Source organism: Vicia villosa, linkage group LG4 (assembly GCF_029867415.1).
Source record: "Vicia villosa cultivar HV-30 ecotype Madison, WI linkage group LG4, Vvil1.0, whole genome shotgun sequence".
Lineage (NCBI taxonomy): Eukaryota > Viridiplantae > Streptophyta > Magnoliopsida > Fabales > Fabaceae > Vicia > Vicia villosa.
Window position 1 is genome coordinate 21,718,037 of NC_081183.1, and position 15,023 is coordinate 21,733,059.

Below are 15,023 nucleotides of genomic sequence, written 5' to 3' on the forward strand. Positions count from 1 at the left end.
TTCTTTTGAAGAGAAAATCTTTTTGAGGAATTTGCTGAGAAATGCGTTTCTCTTGGTGATTTCCTTCTAATGGAATGATATCCAGCTGGCTGGGACATTTCCTGAATGCTATTCCTGTTTTTCCTGGTAAACATCAATCATATTCAAATGCATATGCTCATTCAAAATTATCATTGAGACGCTTACGCATTTAAACAGGAAAAGTGAAAATAGTGATTTTTAAAAGAGCTGCATTGAAAAGTGCCATGATAGGCGGGTTAGCACAGGGAGACAACAATCCTAGAAGTAGGAAACTGTCAGAAAGTTTTGAAAAATATTTATGAAGATAAATAGCTATGTGAAAATGATCCAGTCAAGTTTCAACTCTGCTATTGCCAATCTGTCTTAGAGCATCTCATCCCTCACTTGTTGGAAGAAAGTGATTGGACTGATCGTGTCTTTGAGGTGTTGAATCTTGATGGTGAGTAGGCAGCTGAACGGAACACAGTTGTATGTTTCATTCCCTAACTTTTGCCTAGGCCGCCCTTTCAGGTTTTCAGCCTACCGGGATTTTTTGTTTAGTCTCTAATTTTTGCCTGGACCGCCCTTTCGGGTTTTCAATCCACCGAGACGCTCATTTTTGCCTAAGTTGCCCTTTCAGGTTTTCAACTTAGCGAGCTGTTTTGTTTTTTTCTTTTTTAAGAGAAGTATTTTTTGACTATGTCAGCATTCACAGGGTGTGGGAAATCCTCGCCATCCATGGTGGTAAGCAACATGGCGCCGCCGGAGAATATTTTCTTGATTATGAATGGTCCCTCGTAGGTGGGAGTCCATTTGCCTCTGGGATCACCTTGTGGTAAGATGATGCGTTTGACAACCAAGCCACCAGTTTGGTATGCTTGACTTTTGACTTTTTTGTTGAAGGCTTTGATCATACGCTTTTGGTATAGCTGACCATGACAAATAGCTGCGAGCCTTTTCTCATCAATCAAGTTTATCTGGTCCAACCGTGTTTGAATCCAATCGTCTTCGTCTAGATTGGCTTCTTTCATAATCCTTAGGGAAGGAATCTGAATTTCAATTGGAAGAACTGCCTCCATACCATAGACTAAGGAAAATGGAGTTGCCCCTGTCGAAGTACGCGCAGATGTGCGATAACCATGAAGAGCAAAAGGCAACATCTCATGCCAGTCTTTGTAGGTTACTGTCATTTTTTGTATGATTTTCTTGATGTTCTTGTTGGCAGCTTCCACCGCGCCGTTCATCTTTGGTCGATATGGAGAAGAATTATGATGCTTGATTTTGAACTGTGTGCAAAGTTCAGTAATCATTCTGTTGTTTAGATTTGTACCATTGTCCGTGATAATCCGTTCAGGGATGCCATACCGACAAATGAGATTGTATTTGATGAACCGGGCCACCACATTTTTGGTGACAGAAGCAAATGAAGCTGCTTCTACCCACTTTGTGAAGTAGTCAATAGCGACTAGGATAAAGCGATGTCCGTTGGAGGCAGTAGGTTTGATTTCTCCAATCATATCAATACCCCACATTGCAAAAGGCCAAGGAGCCGTCAGGACGCTTAATGGAACTGGAGGTACATGTACTTTGTCAGCGTATATCTGGCATTTGTGACATGTTCGGGAGTGATGATGGCAGTCTGTTTCCATGGTAGACCAGTAATAACCTGCTCTGAGGATCTTTTTAGCCATTGTATGTCCACTGGAATGAGTACCAAAGGCACCATTGTGTATTTCTTCCATGATCTGTTCTGCTTCCTTCTTGTTTACACAGCGAAGTAAAGTCGAGTCATGGTTGCGTTTGTATAGGGTTCCATTGCTTAGAAAGAATTTGGCAGCAAATCTCCTTAGAAACTTTCTGTCATTAATGGATGCCCCTTCAGGGTACTCCTGAGCTTCGAGATATCTTTTTACCTCATGGAACCATGGTTTTTCCTCGGTTCCTTCGGTATTGATCTCATTGCAATAGGATGGTTCATCTTGCCTGTAGATGGTGATCATAGGCGCCTCGTTGTCCCACCTGACTTTGAACATGGATGACATGGTAGCTAAAGCATCAGCTAGTTGATTTTCCTCGCGTGGGATGTGTTCGAAAGTGATTTCTTCGAAGTAAAGAATCAAACTCAGCACATATGCTTTGTAAGGAATTAGATTTGGGTGCTTCGTGTCCCATTCCCCTTTGACTTGGTAGATTACCAAGGCCGAGTCTCCGTAGACTTCCAGGAATTTGATTCTTAGATCGATTGCAGCTTTAAGACCCAGAATACATGCTTCGTATTCGGCTATATTGTTAGTGCAATTGAAGCATAACCTGGCAGTGAATGGTGTGTAACCTCCTGCGGGGGAAATGATCACAGCTCCGATGCCATTGCCAAGTGCATTAGAAGCTCCGTCAAAAACCATAGTCCACCGGGATCCTGGCTCGGGTCCTTCTTCTGGTCCTGGTTGTTTGTAGTCATTGACTAGCATAATGTCTTCGTCTGGGAAGTCAAAGTTCAATGCTTGATAATCATCCACTGCTTGATGAGCCAGATGATCAGCTACCACACTTCCTTTGATTGCTTTTTGTGAAGTGTATTGAATGTCATATTCTGTTAAGATCATTTGCCATCTCGCTATTCTTCCAGAGAGAGCAGGTTTTTCGAACACGTATTTGATGGGATCCATCTTGGAGATTAGGAAAGTGGTGTGATTTAGCATGTACTGTCTTAGTCGGCGAGCTGCCCAAGCTAAGGCACAACAAGTTTTTTCGAGTAGTGAGTATCTTGTTTCACAATCGGTAAACTTTTTGCTAAGATAGTAGATTGCGTGCTCCTTTCGGCCGGATTCGTCATGTTGTCCTAGTACACACCCCATTGAGTCTTCTAACACAGTTAGGTACATTATCAGAGGTCTGCCTTCCACAGGTGGCAACAAGATTGGAGGTTTTTGGAGATATTCTTTGATTTTGTCAAAGGCTAACTGGCATTTGTCATTCCACCTTTCCACTTGATCTTTCTTCAACAGTTTGAAGATCGGCACACAAGTAGTAGTCATGTGGGCAATAAATCGGGCGATGTAATTTAGACGTCCCAAGAATCCTCTGACTTGTTTCTCGGTACGAGGTATAGGCATTTCTTGAATGGCTTTAACCTTGGCGGGATCAACCTCAATACCTTTGCTGCTGACGATGAAACCTAAGAGTTTGCCGGATCTTACTCCAAAGGTACACTTATTTGGGTTCAGTCGCAACTTGTATTTCTTGAGTCTGTCAAACAACTTGTGTAAATGACCCAAATGTTCTTCCTCGGTGTTGGATTTTGCAATCATGTCATCGACATACACCTCTATTTCTTGATGAATCATATCATGAAATAGTGCTACCATTGCACGTTGATAGGTGGCTCCTGCGTTTTTCAGACCAAAGGGCATTACTTTGTAACAAAAGGTTCCCCAGGGTGTTGTGAAGGTTGTTTTTTCCATGTCTTCGGGTGCCATCTTGATTTGATTGTACCCTGAGAATCCGTCCATAAAGGAGAATACCTTGCATTGTGCGGTATTGTCAACCAGTACATCGATGTGTGGTAAAGGGAAATCATCTTTGGGACTTGCCCGGTTCAGATCTCTGTAGTCCACGCACATTCTGACTTTCCCGTCTTTTTTAGGTACAGGGACGATGTTAGCTATCCAAGGAGGATAACTTACAACTTTTAGGAATCCGGCATTGAACTGTTTTTCAACCTCGTCTTTGATCTTTTTTGACATATCAGGCCTACTCCTTCGTAGTTTCTGTTTGACTGGAGTGCTACCTTCTTTGATTGGTAGGCGATGAACTACGATGTCCGTGTCAAGGCCTGGCATATCCTCATAGGACCAGGCGAATATCTCGACGTAGTCTCGCAGCATTTGAATCAGTCTTTGCTTGACGCTGTGTTCTAAATCAGCCCCTATTTTGACTTCTTTCTTTTCTTCGTTGCTGCCCAAGTTGATGACCTCAATTGGCTCCTCGTGAGGCTGTATGGCCTTGTCTTCTTGTTCTAGCAGCCTTGCAAGTTCTCTTGGCACTTCACAATCTTCCTCACTTTCGTCCTCAGTTTGGTAGATCGGATTTTCAAAGTCATGACGGGCAATAGCAGAATCGTTGTTGACTGGATCCAGAGTGTATGTGAATCTGCAAGTTAATTATGTGAGTATGTGTGAAGAAAAAACATAGCTATTTGAAAGCGAAGAAAGAAGGAAAAAGGATCACAAAATTTAAATATGCAAGCGTCCCATGATTTTATTGAATGCACATGATCATGATATGATAAGCCCTTATAGAAGGACCAGTGTGCTAAGGCACACGGCTTTCAAGCTCATGGTTCGATTGTTCAGGAACCACTTTTATCTTTGCACATTATACACAAAGAAAACAGGAAATGGCATTTACTCCTGGTCAAAGGAGATCACATCCTCAGCTTTCCAGTTGTTCAATCCACTGTTGTGAGCAGGGGGTACCCAGCTGTTCCAGTTGCAGTTGTCTTTTTCATCTTCCACAGCATTGATTTCATTAGTGGGAAAATGAGCCGGTGATCCTTCGGGATAAGGGATATACTCTGCTGGATACGAGAGCCCAGGCTGAGATATCTCTGTTGGCTGAGCGAGATGCTCGATAAGGCCGTCCCATGCAGTCGGGATGATGTTTTGAATAGAGACTTGTGCATCTTGATGAGGAGTGTATGCTGACAGAAAGCAACCCTCGTTATTTGGTATTTCTCTGGCTTTTTCAAGAGCGAAATTGTCATCGTAATGTTCATCCCATCCAGTTGGGACAATGTCCTCCATAGGAATTTGTGAGCTCGGAGGAGCGGAGTATTTCACCATATAGTCATATTTGCCGCTGGGTTCTCCTAGCGTGTCCCATACTTCTTTGGGTGGATTTTGATATTGCTCAGTGGCGGGACTTGTGAAAATTTGATCATTTCCAACTTCATCACCCCATCCAGTCGGGGTAAGGTCCTCCATAGCAATATAAGAATTCTGAGGTGTGGCATACTGATAATTATACCCGCCGTTTGGTTCTCCCACAGCATCCCACATTCCCATGGAAATTGGTGGAATTTCATCTGGATATGGCTGAATGATATGGTTCAAGAACACTCCTTCATCTTCAATAGCGTTTACTTCTTGGCTGACGAAGTGTGACATTAATCCTCCAGAACGAGGACTTTGATCATTCTTTTGATTTTCACTATCATAGCCCAGACCTAGCTTGTCAGATTTGTAGGGTATATCGGGAAGCTGTCCCCATACTGTGCAATCACCCTGTTCAATCATGGCTTTGGCATCTTTGAGAGAAGCCATAGCTGTAGTTGGAGTAGCAGGAATATGCTTGGTGGTAGAGACATCTGGAGAGACCACCTCAAATGATTGGTATGGAGTTTCGATGAATTCGTCCTCCAACTCAACATATTTGGAATTGCTTAGGTGACTAACCACATATTCCTCTTCGCCATAGACTGTGACAATCTTTCCTTTTACTGGATATTTTAACTTCTGATGCAGGGTAGAAGTTACAGCGTTTGCCCCATGTATCCAAGGGCGTCCAAGTAAACAGGAGTAGGCTGGGTGAATTTCCATTACGTAAAAGATAGAATCAAAGATTTGAGAACCCACTCTGATTGGGAGATTCACTTTTCCGTATACCGTTCTGGTTGACCCGTCAAAGGCTCTTACCACAACATCGCTTGGTTGTAACACAATTCCTTCGAAGTCAAGCTTTTCTAGTACTGTTTTTGGTAACACGTTCAGAGAAGAACCGTTATCTACTAGCACATGAGATAGAGTAGTGCCATTACATTCAATGGAGATATGTAAGGCTTTGTTGTGATTTTTTCCAGCAGGGGTTAGATCCACATCAGAGAAACCGAGACCATTGCTCACGGTTAGATTGGCAACACAATTCTCAAATTGGTCGACTGAGATCTCTTGAGGCACATGCGCAGCTTTCAGGAACTTCATCAGAGCTTTGGCATGAGCTTCTGAATATTTTAGCAGAGATAGCATTGAGATTTTTGAAGCAGTGTGCCCCAGTTGCTCAACAATATTGTAATCACTCTTGCAGATGATTTTCAATATTTCCTCCATTTCTTGCTTTGATGGATCCTCAGCAGTGATCTCCACCGGGGTTTGAATTTGTTCAACTTGTGGCTCTTTGCCTCGAGCGTTGACATTTTGATTAGGAACTGGGACTCGGACTGGACCAGCAGCAACATTTGGAGAAATTTCTGGTGAAAAGATTCTTCCACTTCTCGTGATTTTGCTGGTACCCACAATATTACCCACAGTTGGAGTAGTTAACTTTGCGGTCTCTTCAGTCGAGGTACCCTGCTTAACTCCATGAATGTAAACATTAGTGTCATATCCCCATGGGACAGCTTTGTCTGAGGAGTATGGAAATGGAGTTGGACTAGCAATGACTACTGATGCCACTTTGAGTGTAGCAGAAATTTTGAATGGAGCCTTGGCAGAGATTTTGAATGGTAAGCTGGATATCACTGAGGCATCCTCTATTCTTATCCCGTTTGCAAAGACTTCGCACAGTACGTCCATAGAAGGGAGCCTCTCAAACATAATGATACGGCGATCCATCCATTTTTGAATTCCCATCCTCAGATTTTCACAACCATTGGGCAGGCAAGAGCAGTAAAAGCAGTCGGGGTCACATCCTGGGAAGTAACCAGCTCGGATTAGCTTTCCTTTGACTTCGCAGAGTGGAGTTGATAATTCGTTCACATCATAGATGTAAACAGTGTCCAGGATAGCGTTAACAGTTTTGTCATGCTTTGGCATAGGTGCTGTGATGACATTTGGAGTTTCTGGAGGATCGAACTCAATTTCACCAGCATCTATCATATCTTGTATTTTATTTTTCAGGGCCCAGCAGTGATCTGCGTCATGTCCTGGACAGTTTGAGTGATAGGCACATGTCGCATCAGGGCGATAATTCGGAGAGGAAGTGTTGACATTCCTTGGAGGACCTCTTAAGGTGATCAGATCTGCTTTTAGCAAGTGTTGCAATGCCTGAGAAATTGGCATGTTGATTTTGGTGAAATTTCTTCTTGGTGCATCTGGTCGATGCGTATATTTTAGCTGTTGATCTTTTTGAGGCGCAGATGCGGAGATCAGAACTGCCCCTACAGATTGATGCTGCTCACTCTTGCGACTTTTTTGAATTTGAGTTGCATTGACCTCATTTCTCCCACTGATGGGCCTTTTTGTAGTACCAGAGGTGGAACCTATCTGAAATTTTCCATTTTGAATGCCACTTTCGACACGTTCTCCGGTCAGTATCAGGTCAGTGAAACCTGATGATGAACTTCCCAGCAAATGGCTATAGAAAGGGCCAGTTAAAGTGCCCATGAACATGTCAACTAGTTCGCGATCAGATAAGGGTGGTTGAACCCTTCCAGCCATATCTCTCCACTTTTGTGCATATCCTTTAAAACTTTCTTTTGGTCCCATAGACATGCCCCTTAGTTGAGTACGGGTTGGCGCAAGATCAGCATTGTATTGGTACTGTTTGTAAAAAGCAGCAGCTAATTCTTCCCAAGTATGAACCTTGGTATTTTCCAGCTGGTAGTACCACTCGAGTTGTGTACCCGACAGACTTTCTTGGAAGAAGTGAATCCACAATTTGTTATCTGTTGTATGAGGTTGTATCTTCCTCACATAGGATCTCAGATGTAGTTTCGGGCAAGAAACTCCATCATATTTTGCAAAGACAGGAACTTTGAATTTTGGAGGGATAACAACATCCGAGATGAGCCCTAGATCATTGAAATCTAAGCCAGGTATTTTTTGTACCTCCATAGCTTTCATACGGTCTTCCAGCTGTTGGTATTTTTCATTATCCGGTTCGTCCCCAGAATGATCATTTTCTTCATTTGAAGAGAGAGAGGGTTTAGCAGAACCCTGGTTGCTTTGATTGTCTTCTTGTTCATCATCACCGACTGTTTCAGGGATCGGTGGCTTTGTGAACTTTTTGACTGGAATTTTGATCTTCCTTTTCAGGTGGCTCACGCCTACAGATCCTTTGGGCTTCTTTTTCTTCTTGATTATCAGGGCTTTCAGTTCTTGCTGCCCCTTTGCCAGTTCCAGAATTGCCACTTGAACTTGGGCATTCTGTGCTTCGAGATTCTTGATGCTCATTTCGGATTCCATCTCTTCTGACTGAAATAAACAGCGAGAAGATGAGAAATCCGTCATGTGAACCTGTTATGAAATGTGTATAACTGGATGCCATGTGTATGCAATGTATGCAATGTATGAAATGTATATGCAATGCATGAAGTGAAATGTGTGTGCAATGTTTCAAGGATCTTAGAGTTTAGATTTGTTAAAGAAGAAACAAACGTTAGTTAATCAATTTATTTCTTTTTTCTTCTTTTTTTTTTTCTTTTTTCTTTGCCTCATTTGGGCTTACAAGACAGAAATAAAGTAAATGATCCTTCAGGTCTCTCGTGGACGCTTTCTCTTTGCCCCCAGGAATGTGTTGATCTGCTGTTCTTCTTGAAGCTGTCCGGTGAGCTCCAATATCCTTCTCTCATAGTCTTGACAGTATGATTTGAAGGTGTCTCTTTCCTCTTTGAGTTGAACCCAAGATTTTTGCAACTCTTCCAGGTCAGTTGGCATGTCCGGGTGTAGAATAACTTGAGGTTCATATCCTTCGACCTCTGGTTCAATAGTCACAGGTAGAACAGCAGGATATGGCATAAGGAGTTTCTGAGCATGAGTGCGGACCCATCTGAGGTAAGGTTCCATAGGAATAGAATTCCATTGCCCCAGAGTTTTGCTTTCTATTCTATAGACACTGCCCCATGCATGTATGAACCTTTGTCGGTGTCTATGAGAATCATTCTCGTAATCAAACACAATGCCATGGATAATCATGTCATGAGGACCGTTGCTTCTTGCATATCCGAATTGGCGTAGAGCTAAAGAGGGATTGTAAGTGATGCCTCCTTTGATGCCAAGGAGCGGCACATTAGGGTACTCTCCACAATGATCAATGATAGTAATGTCTCTTTGAAAGAAGTTGTTCCACCGGATATCTGAATGAGACAAAGACATAATCCTGCGAGACCAATGCATTCTTTGTTCATTTCTCAACACTGATCGGGGAAGATGAAATGTAAACCACCTAGCCAGTAGTGGTATACAGCACATGAGAGCTCCTCGTTTCTTCATGGTACGAGTGTGTAGAGAATGTAGAATGTCTCCCAGCAATGTTGGTACCGGGTTACGGATTAGGAAAAGGTTGATGATGTGTACACTTATGAACTGGTCGGGATTAGGGAATAAAACCAACCCATAGATCAAAAGTGCCATAACTTCCTCAAAAGCTGGATAACTTTTGTTTTCTAGCAGTAGTCGAGCCTTTTCCAATAAGAACTTGGCAAGTAAACCCTTAACTCCACTCTTTGTTTCCCAATTGGACTCGATTTCTGATTTTCGCAGATGTAAAGCAGCAGCAATGACTTCAGGTTTTGGAATCCTTTCTAAACCAGTGAAAGGTAATTGATTTCGAACAGGCAATCCCATTAGTTCAGAGAATTCTTCCAAAGTGGGTACCAACTAGTAATCAGGAAAGGTAAAGCAATGATGTTCAGGGTCAAAGAACTGGAACAGGACCCGTATCATGTCTTCTTCAAATTTTGAGGTAACCAAATGGAGTAGGTGACCATGCCTTTCGGTGAATTGAACATTCCTGGGGAATTCTGACACCAAGTCTTTTAGTTCAGACGGTACCGTTGAGATGTTGATTCGGATGTAATCTTTGGTGGCGGGAGCCATTACCTGCAAAAAAACAAAGGTAAACTCTTTGATCCTTGAAGTGTTTGGTGCAAAAATGATATGCTTATGATGCAAACATGTGGCACACAAAGACAAATCAAACAATAGCCTTAGGTTTAAAGGCTTGCATGGAGCTGATAGGTGATACCCTCCCCACTGAAGTTTAGTTGGTTAAAACCTGTCCTAGAATAGCATTCGGGTTCTATGATCCTTGGAAGTAACATCTCAATACGGCGCTCGAGCGGCCGATCAAAATATTCCTCGAGGATAACTAACTTCGATCAATTTCAAAGCTAGCCACTTAATAGGCCACAAGTCAAGTTCAACTAAAAAGGTTCTAAGACAAATTAGTGTTTAATGACACTTCGGAAGCCTAATATACTCCTTGATCGTTTTCAAGGGACATCAGTATAAACCAAAGTGTCACACTAACGATGACTACCAGATCAACCGTATCGGTACATGCCGTACAGTTTCCTTGGTCTAATGTCATATACTTAAGGTATCTCGAGATTCGGGTTAGAATCTTTCACACAAGCAAAATACCCAAGCAAGCCTTTGAAAAATAGAGCAATCAAGTCAAACAATTGAAAACATCGACCTATTCTCTTAAGGTAACCCCTTTTGAAAACATTTTGTTTTTGAAAGTATGTCCCCAGCAGAGTCGCCAGTTCTGTGGACCTCCGATTTTTTTTAATACCGGGCCATACCTCTGATCTGTAGAGATACGTGAACTGACTCTTTTTTTGTCGCTTAATGCTTTCGCATTTTGAAAATTCACAGAGTCGCCACCGACCTTTTATTTTATCCAATTAAGGAAAGGTTTATAAAAGGCACAGAAAAAAGACCTTTAAGAAATTCTGGGTAAGGGGGTAGGTTATACAAAGGGAAGGTGTTAGCACCCTTTGTATCCATGGTTATCCATGGGCTCTTAAGTTTGCTTAGCTCACTTGTTTTTCGATCACTTTTCAATTGCTCTGAAATTGCTCATATGTGATTTCAAATACCTTTGTAAATTGAATTTTGTAATGATCCGTGTGTGGATGTATACAAAATGCTTGTTTATCTTTCGAAAGATATTTTGAAAAGAACGTTAACTTTGTAATAATCCGTGTTTGGATGTATACAAAGTATTGTCTTTTTGAAAGTTTTGAAAAATCAACAGTGTATGAGAATTTTGTTTGTTTTGATTTGAGCAAGCAAACTAGGAGGTCTACCCTGAGTTGTAAGATCTTTATCCTATTTCCTTTAAAAATCTATCCTTTCACCGGATATAAAAGCAAGGTTCGATTTTGTACTCAAAACAGTGAAATTTGACTTTGATTTTGAAAGATTGAAAGGGATTACCTGAAGAGGTGCAAGTGTGATTGTGATTGGATTCAGATATTTATCTTTGAAGTTAGTGATCTAACGGTTCAATTTTATCTTTGACATACACGCAGTTTATATTTGCTGGAAATTAAAATGCGGAAATGTAAAGTGCGGAAAGTAAATCTACGCTATTACATCGATTGTGCAGGAAATGTAAACTAGCCTATTTACATGAATTTGACATCCTATACATTTATCTAGGAATTTAAATTGCAAGAAAAATAAAAGGCATGTTTTTGGATTTTTTTTATGATTGATTTTAATTATAATTAATGCATGATTAATTAAATTAAAATGAAGAAAAAGATGAAAATAGATTTAAACCTAGAAATTAAGTTTAAAATATGTACAAAATATTTGTTAATTAATTTTAAAACAAAACTAATTTTTTTGGAATTTTTGGAAATTGATTTGAAATTGATTTAAGTTAATTAAAACATAATTATGTAAATAATTATACAAATAATTAAAACTCAAAGATAAAATTATTCAAAATATGTACAAAATTAGTTTATAATATATAAACAATATTTTATATAAAGAACAATTTTTTTTGGGATTTTTTTTGATGGGTTAGAATAATTAAAAAGCAAATATATAAATATATACTAATTAATTATGCAAAATATTGAAATTTTGAAGAAAAATAAAATATTTTTATTTCAGAAAATAGTATATTATTTTAGAAGTCTAAAAATATTTTTTGTGTATTTTTTGGATTTTTAAAACTATTTTTAATTAATTTAACAAAGAAATTAAATAAAATAGAAAATAAAATAGAAATAAAAGGATACTGATCCTGTGTGGAAATTTATGAGGGAGTATGATGTGCACGCGTGATCTGGAGCGTTGGATGAGTCATAAATGAGATCAGATGGTCCAGATGGTGAGGGAACATCACTTATGACACGCCTGCAAAACACTGAAACCAAGGGTTATATTCAAAAAAAACGCGCGCGTCAGAACCAATAGGGGGGTGACACGTCTTCGTCTTCAACCTTCAGACAAGACTTTTAATAGCGCTTTCTTACCAAAAGCGCTGTAATTGGTTACTTACTAAACCTGCAAAATAGCGAATAGGGTCAAACGTACACATAAACTTGGCGCGACCTATCAGTTCAATTCGTTTGGTCCATGCGAATTCAATGGTACTAATTAGAACCTCTAATTTTGCCTAATTTGGAAAGCCCTAATTTTGAAGCTATGAACCCTAAAATGGTGATTTCATTTGTACGTGTCCAAACTTTAATTAAGTTTCCAGAAATGATCTACACCTCAAACCAAACTCAATAGTATGTCTACATCTTGTTAAACATGTGTGAATAACCAGATACGAATTGATTTTAGTTTGAACAAATTTTGACCTGTGTAGCTCGATTCAGTGAGCTTCAAGGCTTGTAATTGATTGGGATAGTTTCAGTGATGTTCAAGGAACGTGTTTGAGTGTTTAGTTTGAATGGAAAGTGACTTAAATTTGGAATTCGAATTTCAAAATTCTTTGAATATTTTGAGAGATTACAAGTGTGTTACAAACAAGAGTTTTGCTCTCTATCTCTGTCTCTATTATTACTGAAGTGCTATAGCCTATTTATAAGCATTAGAGTGCTTAGAAACTAAGCCAAAAGCATTGATGAGTTTTTTTGGAATCTTGACTTTTCAACATTGGTAGCTTTGTCTTTAAGCCACCATGGCTTGATTTTCTTCTTCTCCTCTGCTGTACTTTGCTTTGGGACAGAGTTGAATGAGTCTTGCTTGGAATACAAGCTATTCTTTATCCATTTCATTTTCTTTTTTATTTTAATCTTAAAATAAGATAAAAATATGCCAAAAATAGATAAAAAATGATGTGGGCTTAGTCTTGGTCGTGGGAGGCCCATATCATCATGGAAATGATGTTTGAATGCTGAAAACTTGGCCCCTTTTGGAAAAAATGCATTTTTGAGCAATGTTGATTTCATGTATTTTCCCAAAATTTAGCCAACTTCAACAAGGTGTAAATCCTTCAATTTTTGTCATATGAAGGAGATCTTGAACTTTTTAGAAACCTCAAAGAGTCCTCTAACCAATGTCTTTGGTCTCATGTCAAAATGATTTTTGAAGCTCCTTGTGTGTCCTTTTGAAAAAAGTGTCTTTTTGTTGACTTTGAAAATGACCTGTAATGTCTTTGATCATATTTTTCAAATGGTGAATCCAATGACCATGGGATCAATGGCATTTGAAAGATAATTGAATTTCCTTCAAAACAAGCTTTGGTTTGAATTTTTTGGATGAAGGATGAGAGAGTTATGATCAGTCAAAGTTGAGTTGACTTTTCAGGCAAAAACCCTAATTTTGAATCTTAGGGTTTTGTTGATTTTTGATCTTTCCTTGATGAATTATGATCATCCAATGATCAAATGATGAATCCTTTGACAAAATATGGACTTTGACAAAAAATTTCATTTTTGACTGTCTGTTGACTTTTTTGGTCAAACGGGTCGTCTGTTGACTGTTTGAGCTGCCGACGGTGCGTCTGAGTGAATTGAAGTTTGAAAATTTGTATGATGGTACTTTGAGATATATGGATGTGTATGAAATCCATTTGAGCTCTCAAAACTTGTTGCTCCTGTAAAAACAAGAAAAACCCTGATTAGAGACTGTTTGTGTAGAAGACAGTTAAGCGTACCTGATTTTTGTGCAGTGTTGAGTCTCTGCTAATCGCGTGATATTCAGAAGACTTCTAGCACAAAAATCTTGGAATTTTTGAATTGTGAAAGATTGATTTGATTGATGGTACAAAACACTGAGAATTGTACTGCCAGCAGTTTGGCTGTCAACTGACTGTTCAGGTATTGACGTAGCAGTTAGAGTGAAAAATCAACAGTCAAAGTTAATTTTCTTTTTTGTTGTTTTTTGTTTTTGTTTTATGTAAAAAATGAAAGTTTATTTACATGACTTGTTAGAAAAACACAGACATGATAAATAACTAATATACTGTTACCAGTACAGTCTGAGTTTCCTGATTCTGCGCCTGCAAAAAGATTTTAACTCTGTACCAATTGTGTCAGTACTATTTATCTGTAAATAAATAAATAGCATGTGTGAAGTAATAAACAGTATTTGGCGTTTGCGTAAGAATAAATTCAACTGCAAGCCAAAATACTGTATAAGAAAAATTCTAAAAACTAAGTATTTCATATGTCAGGATATTTGTTGAAATAAAAATCCATGATTATATGAGACCCTTAATTTTCAGATTGGAGTTTTCTTGAAAAATATGTGGGCAAATTTTGGGGTATAACATTGTCAATATGATTATTATTGTGCATTGTTATGTGATTAACCTTATGGTATGAATCCTAGCTAATTGTCGTTAGTTTAGTAGATTATGATGATAATTGTGATGACTGTGTTAATATGTGAAATTGAGTAATTGTGCCGATGTGCCGAAACATGATGATAATTGTAATGATCTTGATGATATGAGAATTGTATATTTGTGACGATTTTGTGAATACGTGATGTTGTATATATTTGAGAGGATGATTTTGTGACTAAGTGAAGATGAAATATTATAGTGACGTGAATTACCTCGAATAAATGGTACAGTGATTGTGATATAGGCTTATGCCTCGTGACGATATGTGATTTTGATGAGTATGTTGTGTTGTCTTGTTTGTCGAGTTACATTCCATATGCATACTCTGTGACGGCCTGAAAACTATGGCAAACATGACGGCCTGAAAACTATGGCAAACATGACGGGCCAAATGGCAATTAGTGACGGGGGCTGAAGCTCCGATTGGTACCACATGCATATGCATAGTTTGAGTCGCATTCGAGTTTGTATACCGAGTTGCA